This window comes from Hermetia illucens, chromosome 3, assembly GCF_905115235.1.
Source record: "Hermetia illucens chromosome 3, iHerIll2.2.curated.20191125, whole genome shotgun sequence".
Lineage (NCBI taxonomy): Eukaryota > Metazoa > Arthropoda > Insecta > Diptera > Stratiomyidae > Hermetia > Hermetia illucens.
The window spans coordinates 79,939,403-79,953,288 of record NC_051851.1 but is presented as its reverse complement, the minus strand read 5'-3'; the positions used below and the strand labels follow the sequence as shown (position 1 = coordinate 79,953,288).

Sequence of the window (13,886 nt, the reverse complement as noted above, 5' to 3'; positions counted from 1 at the left end):
ACCTGCCCAGAACTTAGCAGTTTAAATATCACGAATCAATGCCATGCTATCATTTTTAATTGCGTTATAAAATTGAATGAAGTGGCGTTCCACAACAGGCGTTCTTTGTGATTGACGTATAATTGTGAAGTCGAAAATTGACAAGTGGTGAACCGTGAGTGGTGGCCGACTATGAACCGTATCTCGCGGTAATGGAGATGAAAATGTTACGTCGTTCCAGTGGCGTAATACACCTCGACCTGGAAAAAATGGGAGAGAACACCTTCGATAGCATAATCATGTAATTCGGATTAACGACAATTCACTTGACAGGTTTGGTCTGAACATTATCGTAGTCAATGAAAAACGATTCAGGAGCTAGCCGAAGCAACGATAGCTTAATACGCTGGAAGCTTCGCGAATGCATCCAGACCAGTATCTTGAGAAAACGAAATAGCACAACCAATCAAGACGAACCGACACCCTTTCTGAACGGAACAAAGGCTGCAGAAGACCGTTGGGATCCATTCTCTGCAAATGCACAGAGTTTTCCATTTCCTGCGTTAGTTACTGCCTTTTTAGTTGTTCGGATTATCCGCGTTTTGCCCGTATCAATTTATATCTTTACATATCATGACTGGATTTCGGATACCAGTCGACTCGTGAATGAGGGCTTGAGTCAAATCAGGGTAATAATCACGGGCTAGCGCAATGTTGGCCACATTGTTTCTTACAGTGTACCGTTACGCCTTGAAGAAAGTGCTCTAACACACTTTGGGAACCAAATACGATTGGATTATCCCGCCAACGATTATTATTATTATAATTTATGTCAGGTTTGAAGTGGTGTTGCAGATTTTAAAGCATCTGAATGTCAAAGGCGATATGATTTGAGTTTGCTTGTACTTCCTCTCAACAACTTACAAGTTTATCGCATGCACTTTTGCCTGAAATGCAATGGTGTGTTAACCTAGAGGTATCTATTCCACGATAGGTCTATTGCAGATCCATTCATTTGCCGTGTCACAAATGGGTGTCCTTCCGAGAACTCAAACCCTCTCCAGTTATTGAAGTCTCTACTTCAGAATTCCGGTAGAACTTTAGAAACATTAGACCATTTCTAGGGTTGAAATTTTATTTTCGTACGTGATATTACTGTGCCCGTGTGTCACAGATGTAAGCTATATACTGCAAGCCTCCTCTTCTCCTATTATAAAATCCTTGAGAGTTAGTTGCAATAACGCCTCCAAGCCAAGGGTAAGTGTACTCTCCATGCACCGGTGACACAGAAACGGGGTAAGTCCATGCATATCCAGTATACTATGTCTGGTTTTAATCCCCCTTGCCTTCCCTGCCTTCTCTTGTGACAAAGAGTGCATACCTGCCGTTAAAAATTATATGCTCGAGATATTTATCCCCACTAAGTTTTGAACCACTCCCAGAAATTCGCCTAATGTGGTAGCCGAAACCGTCTTCTGAAAGAGATTGCAACTCGAATTTCTATAGTTTCTCTACGGGTACCAGTTAGAAGCTCAATTTTGTTGGAATTCACACTAACCTTCCCCTGAGAGGTTACTCCCGGAATGGTGATATTGCAAACATACCCCGATAAATCAGGCTAGCACTTCATTCATTACAGCATCCCAAAACAGTGGCAACAGAACTCCTCACTAGGCCGTGGTTTGTAAAGATTACCCGGTACTGTTTGTTTATTAAGATAGATAAGGTGCTTATAATGGAAATTTCGTAATCAAAGAGAATCTGTATATTCGAAAAGTGTGTTCAGTCAGAATTGAATGGTAGAAAGTCGTAGCCGCAAAATACGTCTATTTCTTCGATATGTAGGCGGAAACCACAAGCCTATTCCGGAACTCATAAAGTTCTTCTATATCTTCTATAAGAGCGATTGGAATTTTTAACTCCTGAGTTCCTAGAAATGATTTCCTGTTTTCGAGCTCTAGGAACGGATACATCATTTCTTCTTTAGCAAATGAATCCATACAGATTCAAAAGGTTCCACCTTTTTTCGGATATCCCAGCGCAAAGAACGCTTCTTTTCAACATTTAGTCACTTTACAAAGCAAGAATATGTATGTGTATGTACATATGTATAATACACAAGATGGAGAAATGAATATCATCATCTTCTCTATAACATTTTTGGATACAAATGCAAGACTTTCCCAGGCTTCGTTATCAAGTCCTGCAGTCATTTTCCAGTTTAGTTTTCCCGTCCCTTCAGAGGAGCGTGAGTATTTGTACGGGTGGTAATGTACCTACATACAAAAATGTTCAAATATGTAGAACGCCTCCCCAGATATTGACAACTTTGTACGTATCATTTTTTCCTAATTTCTCTATTAGTCAAACATCATTTCACATTGCTGCTACGCAAATGTTAACTAGATGAAATAACTTTAACTTGGAAGGTACTCCGTAATGCCGTTCAATACATCTACCATGAGAAAACATCTATTTGTACAATCCTAAAAGGATTTAATACATAACGATCGCCTATAAACAAAGTGCTACAAGAAAGGATAGCAAGTTGTTTCTTAGTTCCCGAACCCCGATAGAGAAGGATAAATTGAGGCTTCTTCGTTGTTCTCGGATTAAAAGGTATGCTGCTATCGTCTATTTTAAGGATTTAATATTTCAATATTAGGAATAAGCAAAGGAAAACATGACTTATTTTAATATAAACGACATCGAAAGTGCATATAAAAGCAACACCGTAGCTCAAAATGATTCTCTAGTTTTAAACGCTAGTGAAGTAGGCAACAAAGGTGTATTTGATCAGATTGCCAGAATAACAAAACGCTATTGATTCGCATACTCAAACTCAAGCTTAGCGTTTTAGATATCACAACTTTGTGATATTTTTATGTAAGATACTTTTGAGGGGAGCAAATTATTTGTAAGGGTTCGTGTGAAAAAAAAAAGTTTTTAAAATCGATCCATTGTCAGTTTGTTCGCTTATCTATCTGTCATTTTATTTATTCGTCAAATACTGCAACGGTTCGACATGGTTCGGATTAGCTCTGTGAACAAAGTGGGCTCTGTGAAACAACCGGGGTTAAACTTTTTGTGAATTCATAATATTGTTCAGAAGTGGGGTCGGCTCGTTTCGATCGATTTCATCATTTTGCTTGGTCACGGGTCTATTCTGGATGGTGCGAAAAGTTCTGAATTCGCCATCTATCATATCAAGGCATCGTTGCTTCGGTCGGGCTTTTATCCGTTTCCCATCGACTTCTAAGTTGACATCAATCTTATGAAGTGGGTTATCATCACCGCCAACCATATATCACTATCATCCGCGAGGCGCAATTCAATGTCTTTTACGGCGAGACCTCAGTAAATTTTGGATGTGAATAGGGCGCTGGCTGCTAGTTTATTCATCTGTTTCTCTGATCTCTGAAAACAGTAGAAAGTACGTTGAAACAAACCCACTGCTTTATCCAGGCTTGGGACCTTTTCTGCAAATTTTACTAACAAAGTCATAGCAGATAGGTCAAAGTTTTCTCATTAATTTGTTTATTTGCGTCTTATTTTCGCAGAATTCCACTTGAAAATGAATAGTTAAATCATTGAACTGTCATCTTCATTGAGAGTAGCTTTTTTCTGATGGAAACCTGTTATCTGTTCAGCATTTATTTAGAACACTCATTGCCTTTCAGTATGAGCCCCTTCATTTAATACCCCATATGATGATATTCTGTGAAAAGAAATTTTACACCCCTTTTGGAATGCACCCCGCCCACTCTCTTTAAAGCATCTCATCGACCATAGGCAAAGACGCAGAGAGACACACGGACAGATAGATACTGATGGATAAGCTACCGTTGTTTCAACCAGCCTTTTGGTCGTTTACCATCGACTTCGATGTTCATTCCCATCGTGGCAAGTGAATTCTCGTTAGCGCAAGTTAGGTGACCGTACCATCTTAGATGCCTCTCTCGCAATTTTTCCACGATCGGTCCAACCCGATATCGATTGCGGATATCCTCATTTCGGATGTGATCAAAACATGTCATGCCACTGGTCCAACGCAACATCTTCGTCTTATGATAATGGAGATGGTATGGTCAGATAATCCGCGCTTACGAGAATTCACTTGCCAAGACTGGTCTGAATGTCGAAGTCGATGGTAAACGACCAAAACGCGGGCCAAAAGAACGGTGGCTTGATACGCTGGATGGGGATTTAAAAGCTTCCATATTGCATCCATTACGCCACTTGCCGGGTATCAAGCTTAAGTAGTTGCAATCAACACCAGAAGAAAGCAAACAACAGTAAAAACAAATAATTTACTCCCAATCAATCGTTAAATACTAATATACAAAATGTTAAACTTTGAAAACCATACTGATTGGGCAACAACTAAAGTGTCTTTGATGCTGTAACAATCGCAACAACAAATCAACTTAAACAAGTTGCAGAGAGTAGTTTCTGTATTAACTGAAACTTTATTTTAAAGAAAAACACAATATTTCTGGAATTAACACTGAAGAAGCGGCGAATAAATACCGTATATGTGTTTCTTAACAACAAATCTTTAGCCAAAAAAGCAACTACATTTTTCACCCGTTAGTGCTTACTGGACAACATTAGGAGAAATTGCCTACATTTCATGGATGCTTCCCATAAATACCCGGAAGAACAAAGGTTGGCATCTCTGTGATAAAATATATATAATCGCACTCTGAAGGCAACTGGGATGGTGGGAATCCTTCAGAAAATGACAGAAGAGATTGGACAAGTCACAAACTGGTCTTTGGACCTATCCCTGTATTGCCAATATTCGAAAATGAATTGGGCAAACCCATGGGGAATTTAACTATGAGTTAACACAATTCAGGAGTGTACATGGACGTCGTGCATACATCAATTTCAGCACGAGGATTCATCGTGCTACCCCATGATTGGGAATGTGGAACATATTGTATTTCATTGCGGCTGGTTTGCTGCGCATAGCATGATTAGAGAAAGAATTTAAAAAAATGTTCGTTACTGTATCATATTATCTAATCGCTGAACAAATGATTTATCAAAATACTGACTTTTAAAATAAGTCGGAAACCGGAAGCTAGGGGGTTCAGGTATTGAAGATTTTGTTGATATTTTATGTAAGAATATTTGGCTGTACGATAATTCCACTTAGATGCAGCTCGTAGTGTATATTCTTTGAATATACCCGATATTCGTTGATGGGCTACCGTTTTATGTCTTAGGGAGTAGTTATTTGACGCGTAAGGAGAAATTTTGATCTATTATAACTGTTAATCATAAGAGGATTCCTACCAAACTTTCCAATATGACGCTACTTTCTAAAACCTATCTTACTGCAATTTCGCGAATCTACAGTAAATGGACACAGTAAATTTCCAAAATATAAAAATATGCTATTATTAACAGAGAGCGTTTTAAGGCCTAGATAGCAGATGCATGGACCACCATGGCTTTAAGGTTGAGGAGTCTTTGAGAATGGGTCCTTGAAAAAGTTGTCTTTTTCGGACCACCGCACGTCTCCCTTTGCAGCCAATTCGAAAAATATTAATCAAAACCTCTTTTAGGTATATGGAAATCCCCTTAGATTCAACGGCGAGAATGTAATTTACCGCATGCATGGGGGTTCACAGTTTCTACCTTTCACCAAATTTTATGCCAATCGATGTAATCGTTTCTGAAAAGAGTACGTGTGGCACACAGACAGACAGCGAACTGATTTGAAAAAGGTTTTGTTTTCATCAAACCGTACAAATGGCAGTGGTTTTAGTAAAACTTTTACTTTCTCCAGGTATTAAATTTCCGATTTTTTTACTAAAAAGAATATTTTTTAACAGAATTTAAAATCACTCCGTTGATTCAGCTAGCCATTATCATAATAAATAAAGCGGCAAAAATTTGGCGTTGATTGGCCCATTAGTTTTTGAGTAATCGTGTCCAAAGGCGCTTTAAACACAAACGGTTCTGAAATGTTTCATTGGTTTTTAAACTTTCAACTTTGTGTGTTTCATTTTAAAAATTAACTTATTTATTATTAGTTATGAAATTTGGTGAAAGTGTTCTTGAGATAAGGAGTATGACCTCTTAAGCAAATCAATGCAGATTAAAACCTAATACTAACCAACCAACTTAGAGTGAAATTATGCGGTGTTTCCAACGATTAATTAATTGAAGTAATAAAAACTTGTTGTTTCTTTTTCGTTGGTGTGGGTATTTATTCTTTCAAAAACCGATATTTCGGGAACCACTTGTTCCCTTCATCAGTGCAAACAAGTGCAAACAAGTTCCGATATTTCGGGAACCACTTGTTCCCTTCATCAGTGCAAACAAGTGCAAACAAGTTTGCACTGATGAAGGGAACAAGTGGTTCCCGAAATATCGGTATTTGCAAGAATAAATACCCACACCAACGAAAAAGAAACAACAAGTTTTTATTACTTCAATCAACCAACTTAGTTTCAGGATCATGAATCGAATTGAAAATTCAATGGAAAAAAAGCAAGTGTGTTCCGCAATTTTCCTCGATGTCGCCCAGGCTTTCGATTAGGTGTGGCATAAAGGTGTGCTATATAAATTACATAAGGGCTTTCTATAAGAATTCTTTGAGATTTTAAAATCGTACTTGTCTGACCGAATATTTAGAGTAAAAAAACATAACCTGAATGGAAAAAAATTGCAGGCCGGGTATAGACACCTGGTTGTTGGCAAGGAATTCGCAACTCACTGCCCATAATACGTTCCGAATTTATAAGCAGATTCTAAAGCCCATATGATCGGAAGGCGAACAGTTTTGAAACTGTGCCAAGAATATTAACTTGAAAGTCGTACAGCCTTTCTAAAACCAAGTGGCGAGAAGCATAGTACACGTTACTCAGGTACTTTGGAAATAAGGTTCTGCATAAGGGCCTGCGAGAGGCATGACTCCCCAAAATTGCCAGATATAAGCAGTTCGTCCTGACGACTGACAATAGTCAAGTCAAATGACTTGCTATCATAAAGCACAAACAACCTAAGGGCAAAAGCTCCTGATGGAGAGCCAGTTCCACAGAAAAGCCAACAAAGGTACAGGTGTTGACCACAGGGTCTTTTCCCTATTGATGCCAAGAGAAGCTGCTGGATGAGGGAAATTTTAGTTGTAGCTTAGCAGGGGATGGTTTAATGGGAGGAGGCGCGAAACATGGGTAATTTTTGTGATTTTTTCAAGCGATTACAGTAAAATATATCAACTTTATTAGCATAAATACAGTCTTGAAGTCTCCGAAAAAAAATTTTGTTTTGTTTTTTTAAAAATTGTAGTCTTTCCGGATTTGATGATTTTGTGGAAATCGCTGATATCAAACAAAAAACAAGTTGGAATACCGGAAGCTAGACGTTTCCAGTATAAAGGTTTTGTGTTCATCTTGAGTGGGAAGCTTTCTGTTCACGTTTTCCCATTCGCACAGAGCTAAAAATTCAAAATATCCCTTGATACATTCAACTCCGCAGCTCATATGAGTTCATTTCGTATGATGGTGACGTCATACAAGCCTTGGCTTGCGATAAATCTACAGGAAATACGCAATTTTTACTTTTTAAAATTTTGTGAATTTTGTATTTCCTTCAAACATTCCCAAACCGTGTATTATATTATTACTTGTAATGGTGCCAAATGCACTCGTAGGAGGAACTTAAACGGAGTTCCCCAGTAAATTTATAGAACATGGTAATATGCTATTATCATTTATTTGTGCAGGTATCGCAATCGAACGTTTTTTGAGGCCTAGATTTTGCATAGGTGCGCCCTTATGAATTTCGTCAGACCGTTCTGAGAACGAGACCTGTTATATTTTTCGAGGCATACATTTTCAGTCATCACTCCCCTATGTTTTTTCCAATATCAGAAATAATATCCATTCCGAAAAGTAATCGAACCCCTTCGTTTGACACCCTACATGATAATATTCTTGAATTCAACAGAAAATGGCACCAATTGCTATATATAAAAATATTGACTCACCGCATGTCCTTGCAGTATTTGGTAACCGTACCCTCAGCCGTTTCCGAATAAATCGAGTGTGATAGATGGACAGACAGATATACAGACATTGAATTGATTTTAATAAGGTGTTGTTTCACATATAATCTTGAAAACTAATCCGGCATGATTGTCATGGCAGTGGGTATCTTTCAACCGATAATTCCCATTCAAAGATACCAAAATGGGAGATCAAACACCATTTTGAAACCTGGATTTTTCTTGGGTAATTTAATTCCGAAAAAAGTTGTGTTATGAAAAAACCTGATCTTTCTAGGTGTCCACGATAGCTAATGTGCAGAGTATGGTAAAATTTGATAAAACATTGTTGAGTAGTTCCACCGCATAAAAAAATGTTGCTTTCAAAAAAGGCATTTGTTTGGCTTAATGGGAAAATTTTATTGATTACACCTAAAGCTAATGCTTGTAACTACTAAGGAATATTCGGATCATGATTTTCAGGAATTCTTCATATACTTCAACAACAAAAAATAAGTTGGAATACCGGAAGCTGGTGCTGTGGGCATAACGGTTTTGTCTTTATCTTAAGTAGGAAGAGATATTCCTTCATATGTTTTTCAAACTACAAGGTATACGTACATATTAGAGACGTAGATATTATACTCACCCTAAACAAAAAAACATTGCTTATTACTGAATACTGTGTATAAATATATTTATATATACATATATGTATATAAATTGATCGTGCACATATTTTAGATTTACTTCGTGCATGAAAGTATACATATGTACATATAAAGTGCGTATATTGAATACCGCTTGTTTAATGTACAAATATATCTATCTGAATGGGGGACTACCCCGAAGTTTCATTTATATATACATATAAATACATACACATGTCAGTCTAGAGTAATTGATACTGATATATAAATGATTAAAAAACTAAAAGGAAATGTTTCCCGACGATTTTCCATTCATCTGAGCTCACTTTTTGTGGTATCGACGAATTGATATGTTATAATAATGTCATACACGTTTTAGAATGCACGAAATTACACAAAATGTAAAAGTTTCACCTTCTATAATTTTGTTAATAATGGTTGGATTCCCCTTATGCAAATGCCAAATTTCGTAGTTCTAGCCTGAACTTAAGGTGGGTTTCCGGTAAAATTTCTAAAATATGTTAATATACTATTATTAACTTTATTTGTGTACATATCGGAACTAGATGTATTTTGAGGCCTAGATTTTGTTTAAACACACCACTCTGATTTTTTTCAGATTTTTCAATGGGATAGGTTCTGAGAACGAGACCTGTTACACTTTTCTAAGCTCCCACTCCCCTACGTTTCTTCCGATATCAAATATCGGGCCAGTTTCGAAAAGTACTAATTGACCCTTACATTTGACACCCAAATGGTCACTAAGTACTAATTGAACCCTTACATTTGATACCCAAGTGGTCATAATGTTGCACCCTCCATTCACACAAAACCTTAAAATGGAAAAAAAGGAAATGTCCAAAGCAGGTTGCCACCTTAAATTTCAAGATTGATTCATTTAGATATTCTGATGTTATTATAATAATATCTGAGTCGAATAATCTATCCACTAGTTTTAAATTTAGTAAACAACAAATCTATATTAAATACATGAAAATAATTGAAACAATAAACCATTTCTCAAACTTGGCGTTGTATTTTCATAAAATTATTGACATAAAAGCAGCATATAATTTGCTAAGTCCTCCAGGTAGATGTAAATCAAATAACCCTTTTAACTACGATGTAAAAATCAAGCATGGTTTTATAAACTTTCAAATATATAATTATAAGCCACTATGAAGAAGTATTCTCGGGATGACTGCATAAATGAATGCTTGCGTGCATTTGCAAAGTAATATCCTCAACTTGATACAAATTATCCCCATTTAAGTCAGAAACTTTCCACTTCAGGATTCTGGTACAGTTCGTAGATAGACGCAGCTATTATCAGCCACCTCCAGCATATTAAAAGCAAACAACGAAAAGGCATACATATGTACATATGTGCAGATAAGTAGGGCAAACTTCAAATAAAAAAGATACTGCAATTCTCATTTCGAAATGCTGTATGTTAACATGGTGGTGATAAAAAGTTGAAAACTTGTTCCTGAGTAAGCCTTCGGGGTAAGTAAAAATTCCCTTTTTTGCTTTTGAAAAATATATCACTAAAAAAAAATCCACTAGAGTTCAAGGCGGAAAAAAGTTTTATCTTTATCTTTTCCATTCCTAGCATTTACCTACCTTTTACTACATGTCCGGAGCATCCAGAGGGACACAGCAACGTACACAACATATGAAAATACGAAACTAAAAACTTTTGTTAAACCACTCTAAAAATGCACTTGAATAGTAATAGCACGCACTCCTATAGATGCACCTGCAGGGGGAACACTATTTTTCCAGGTAAAGACTTTGTAGAAACTTTGGAAAAGTTTGGGAAATGTGGAACTTTCTTTTATACCCGCTTTATCCAGAAAGTATGAAAAGCAAAACACTTCAAATTCACTTTAGAGCCAAGATAGCATATATTTTGTAGTACACTTTACTTTTTTAATATTTCAATGCACTTTCATATTTTTTTCTCTTAAATTCTTGCCCATAATACTAAGACTACTTGGAATTAATGTACATTAAAAAAAGCAGCCACGGTTGTAAATATGCAATTCACTTCTTGAAATCCTGCACTAATCCAAATTGCCTCAAACTTTGCGAACCATATGCTTACGACTAACCACTAATTGCAAATTGATTACATCCAACATTGGCACTCTTTGAACCACCAGCAATAATAACACTTGAAACTTGTACCAAACAAGGAAAATCACTTTCCTCCCATCAGCCCTGAAGCACTACTCCAATAGTGCTCTATTCTAATGAACCGAAATCGCGCGAAAGCCGGCTAAAGTCGTCCTTTGCAAGCAACGACGAGAAATCAACTAACCCGGCATGGTACAGGTTCATCTAGTTTTCCTCAATGAAAATTCTTCTAGGGAAAACTTTACACGGAAATCTGTGGAGGCAGTGTTTTGCGTGCCAAGAGTTCGAATTGTATCCCAGGCCAGGAAGCGACGCACAGTTCCGCTACTTCCAAAAGCTTGAATTTCCCTCCCCTACGACTAGCTGTAGGGGACATTGACTTGCGCAATCTATGAACTGGTAGCCCCTGAAATTCCTCGCTAAATAGTTACAGCGAACCAAAGAACAATCTCTAAGTATCATTTCATTATGAAATATCTTTTGTATGGGCATGGTTCGGTAGAAATGCAAAGAACGTTTCACAGATGAAACCCCAAGCCGCAATTCTGCAGGATTGGTTCACGTGGAATGCAAAAGTGGAGCCCTTTCATCATGGTCACGTGCATTATATTTTGTGTGCAATTAAAAGGAATAATTAACGTGAAGGTTTGAAAGTGCAGAAATAATCACAGAAACCATAAAGCTAATAATTGCGATTTTACTTGGATGGTTTTGTGGTTGTTAATTTTCATCAGAATTGACAAGATCCCGATCCAAAAATATGCATACGTCGGAGCTCACAAATTTGCTTTCTTGTTAATTTAGATTTGTCCACAGCTGATTTCCATACCAAAGTATAAAATAATTTAAGATTGAGTAAGGACACTTTTCAGTTTCTAATGCCATCAAGAAGCTCTTCGATATGGAGATTGATCGTTTGCTGGCATTGGGAGTCATCAAGGAAATGCAAAGCGCCCCGTCTTCTTTGCCTTGATACGGGTAAGGTGGACAGAGCCATCATCAAGGACGCCTATTCTTTACTTCTCACCGCGGGATTTGCACCGTCTCCCAAAAATTAGATTATCACGAAGGTGCTGAGAGGAAGCTTGTGAAACTAGTGTCAGAAGTTTCATTTGTTCGGAATTCATCGATTCTGCGATTACAGAGTACAGTTTAGATCTCTGGCTTTTAATGATCTTTTGAGCCTGTGTGATATCCGACATGTTTATACCGTATTGTATTCCCGCAAGAATGGTTGTGAGTGGTGGCCGACTAAAAAAAGACCGAACGGCATTGTGGATTACTGCCGTAACACACGTTGATTGATTTAATAGAACGAAATGGCGTACTCCATCACAACGAATCGACCTCTTTTGTAAACGGGACAAAGGGAAAGAAAAAGTAGATTATACTCCCGCAGGCAACTGCCTCGGAGAAGGTAAAGTGGATTTGTCGGCCCTGATCAAGGGGATTGCAATAACATAATGGAACAGGAATTTATTAAAGTCGTGTTTTTGAGTTATCACGACCCAAAAGTATCTTCCACGTTGTATGGTTCTGAGAGCTGGGCCACTACCAAAGACTATGAACGGCGCTTCCCTGTAATAGTGCCATTGGACCTACAGCATTGTAAAACAGGATCACATTCTGAGGATTTATATATTTGCGATCAATGTGGGTTGGATCGATTTTCAAAAAATTGCACGTTAGGCGTCTTTGATTTATCGTATCGACATGTAATTCCCACCGATGAGAACTCAGTTGTTAAGACCAAAGGTTTGACCGAAATAACGATGGCCTGATACATTAGATGATGATTTTAGCTTCTCGACTTCATCCTCACCAGGCAAAAATGACCAAGAAAAATTAGGCATTCGATCAAAACCACTCGACCTGACTTGTGAACAAGGCAAAGGGTAACGAAAGAGAAAAGTGGGAAAAGGTCTGAATGTATTTGCTAAGTATTCCTAGAAGGTGAGATGGACCAACTGCCAAATGAAGAGTGATTGCAAAATGACGACATGGTATCGGCGATAATAGACAAGTTTGTACTTTCAAAAAAGATTTTAAAAAACATCCTATTCTCCACTTCTAATTTGTGAAAAGGCCACTTTGAAATAGTGGATTCCATTACATGGCAGATCCAGCAATGCATTCGTTGCCCTTTTATAAAGTGTCGCCTATCCTTTGCCACTTTCGCCCTTTAATCATTTTATGTTTGGGCTTCCGAGTAACAGTGGTGGTTATATTTTATGTGGTGTCTCCAGGAAAAAGCAAGGAGAAAATAGTGGCGCAACGGAACCTCAACCTGAAGTTGGTGTCGAGGAATCTGTATTTTCAAATTTTTTGATAAAGGACGTTACACTTAAAGGACTATAAAAATTTGCGGCCACATGCAAGATCTTTCGTGAAGCGGTATATGGTTCCCAAATCATTGCTATATACGGCGGCTCCTGCAACCCTGACAAGTACAATAACAAGTTACCTTTTGTCACGATCTCGCATGGCTACGCAGCTTGAGCGTGTCATTTAATGCCTTTAATACCTTCCGTTTCTCGGTCTGATTTCAGGATTCCCAAGCCAGCCAGATCATGCGGAGCCCCTTTTAGCGTGGCCGCGCAAAGGTGTGGTGAAAACGTTCAGGACTTGTTTATATTTCGATCAGCCTTCGCAAAGTTTCTTAAAGGATTCGCAGTTCGCTTATACTTCCCGTTTCTCACCGCAACCTAGTCTTCTTCTAGATGGTTACCAGATCGTTTTTTCTCGCCTGCAGCCACAATTCCGCGGTTTCTTCGTTCCACCTATATTATGAAGGTCTATTGACGAAGATTCTCGCGTCGGTATGGCAGCATCGCCTGTTGTGAATATATGTCTCATCGAAGGCAGCACACCTTTTCTGACGCCGCACCAATTGAATGATGGCCCTCTAATCGAATCTCTATGAATGCATCCCCTTCAAACGATTTTCGATTTGGAGGAAGAATTTCCTGTAATCGCTAAGAGTATAGTGTTCATTGATAAACCAGACCATTCTCCTCATCTCGTTGACATATGTCAAATCGAGTAGTTACATTTGCGGTGACAGTTTGGCCTTGTTCCTCCCGTCAGTTGAGCTTTCCACTGTACTGATCCATTCT

General features: G+C 38.0%; 1 protein-coding gene across 2 annotated transcripts in view; it reads right to left on the bottom strand.

Moving 5' to 3' along the window:
* Window positions 1-10,933, bottom strand: part of LOC119651131 (octopamine receptor Oamb) — a 348,125-nt gene extending 337,192 nt beyond the window's left edge. For both annotated transcript variants that reach the window (XM_038054525.1, XM_038054524.1), the window contains exon 1: window positions 10,255-10,933. The gene's annotated coding sequence lies outside the window, so the exon portion shown is untranslated. The remainder of the gene's footprint in view (window positions 1-10,254) is intronic.
* Between the last annotated feature and the right edge of the window lie 2,953 nt (window positions 10,934-13,886).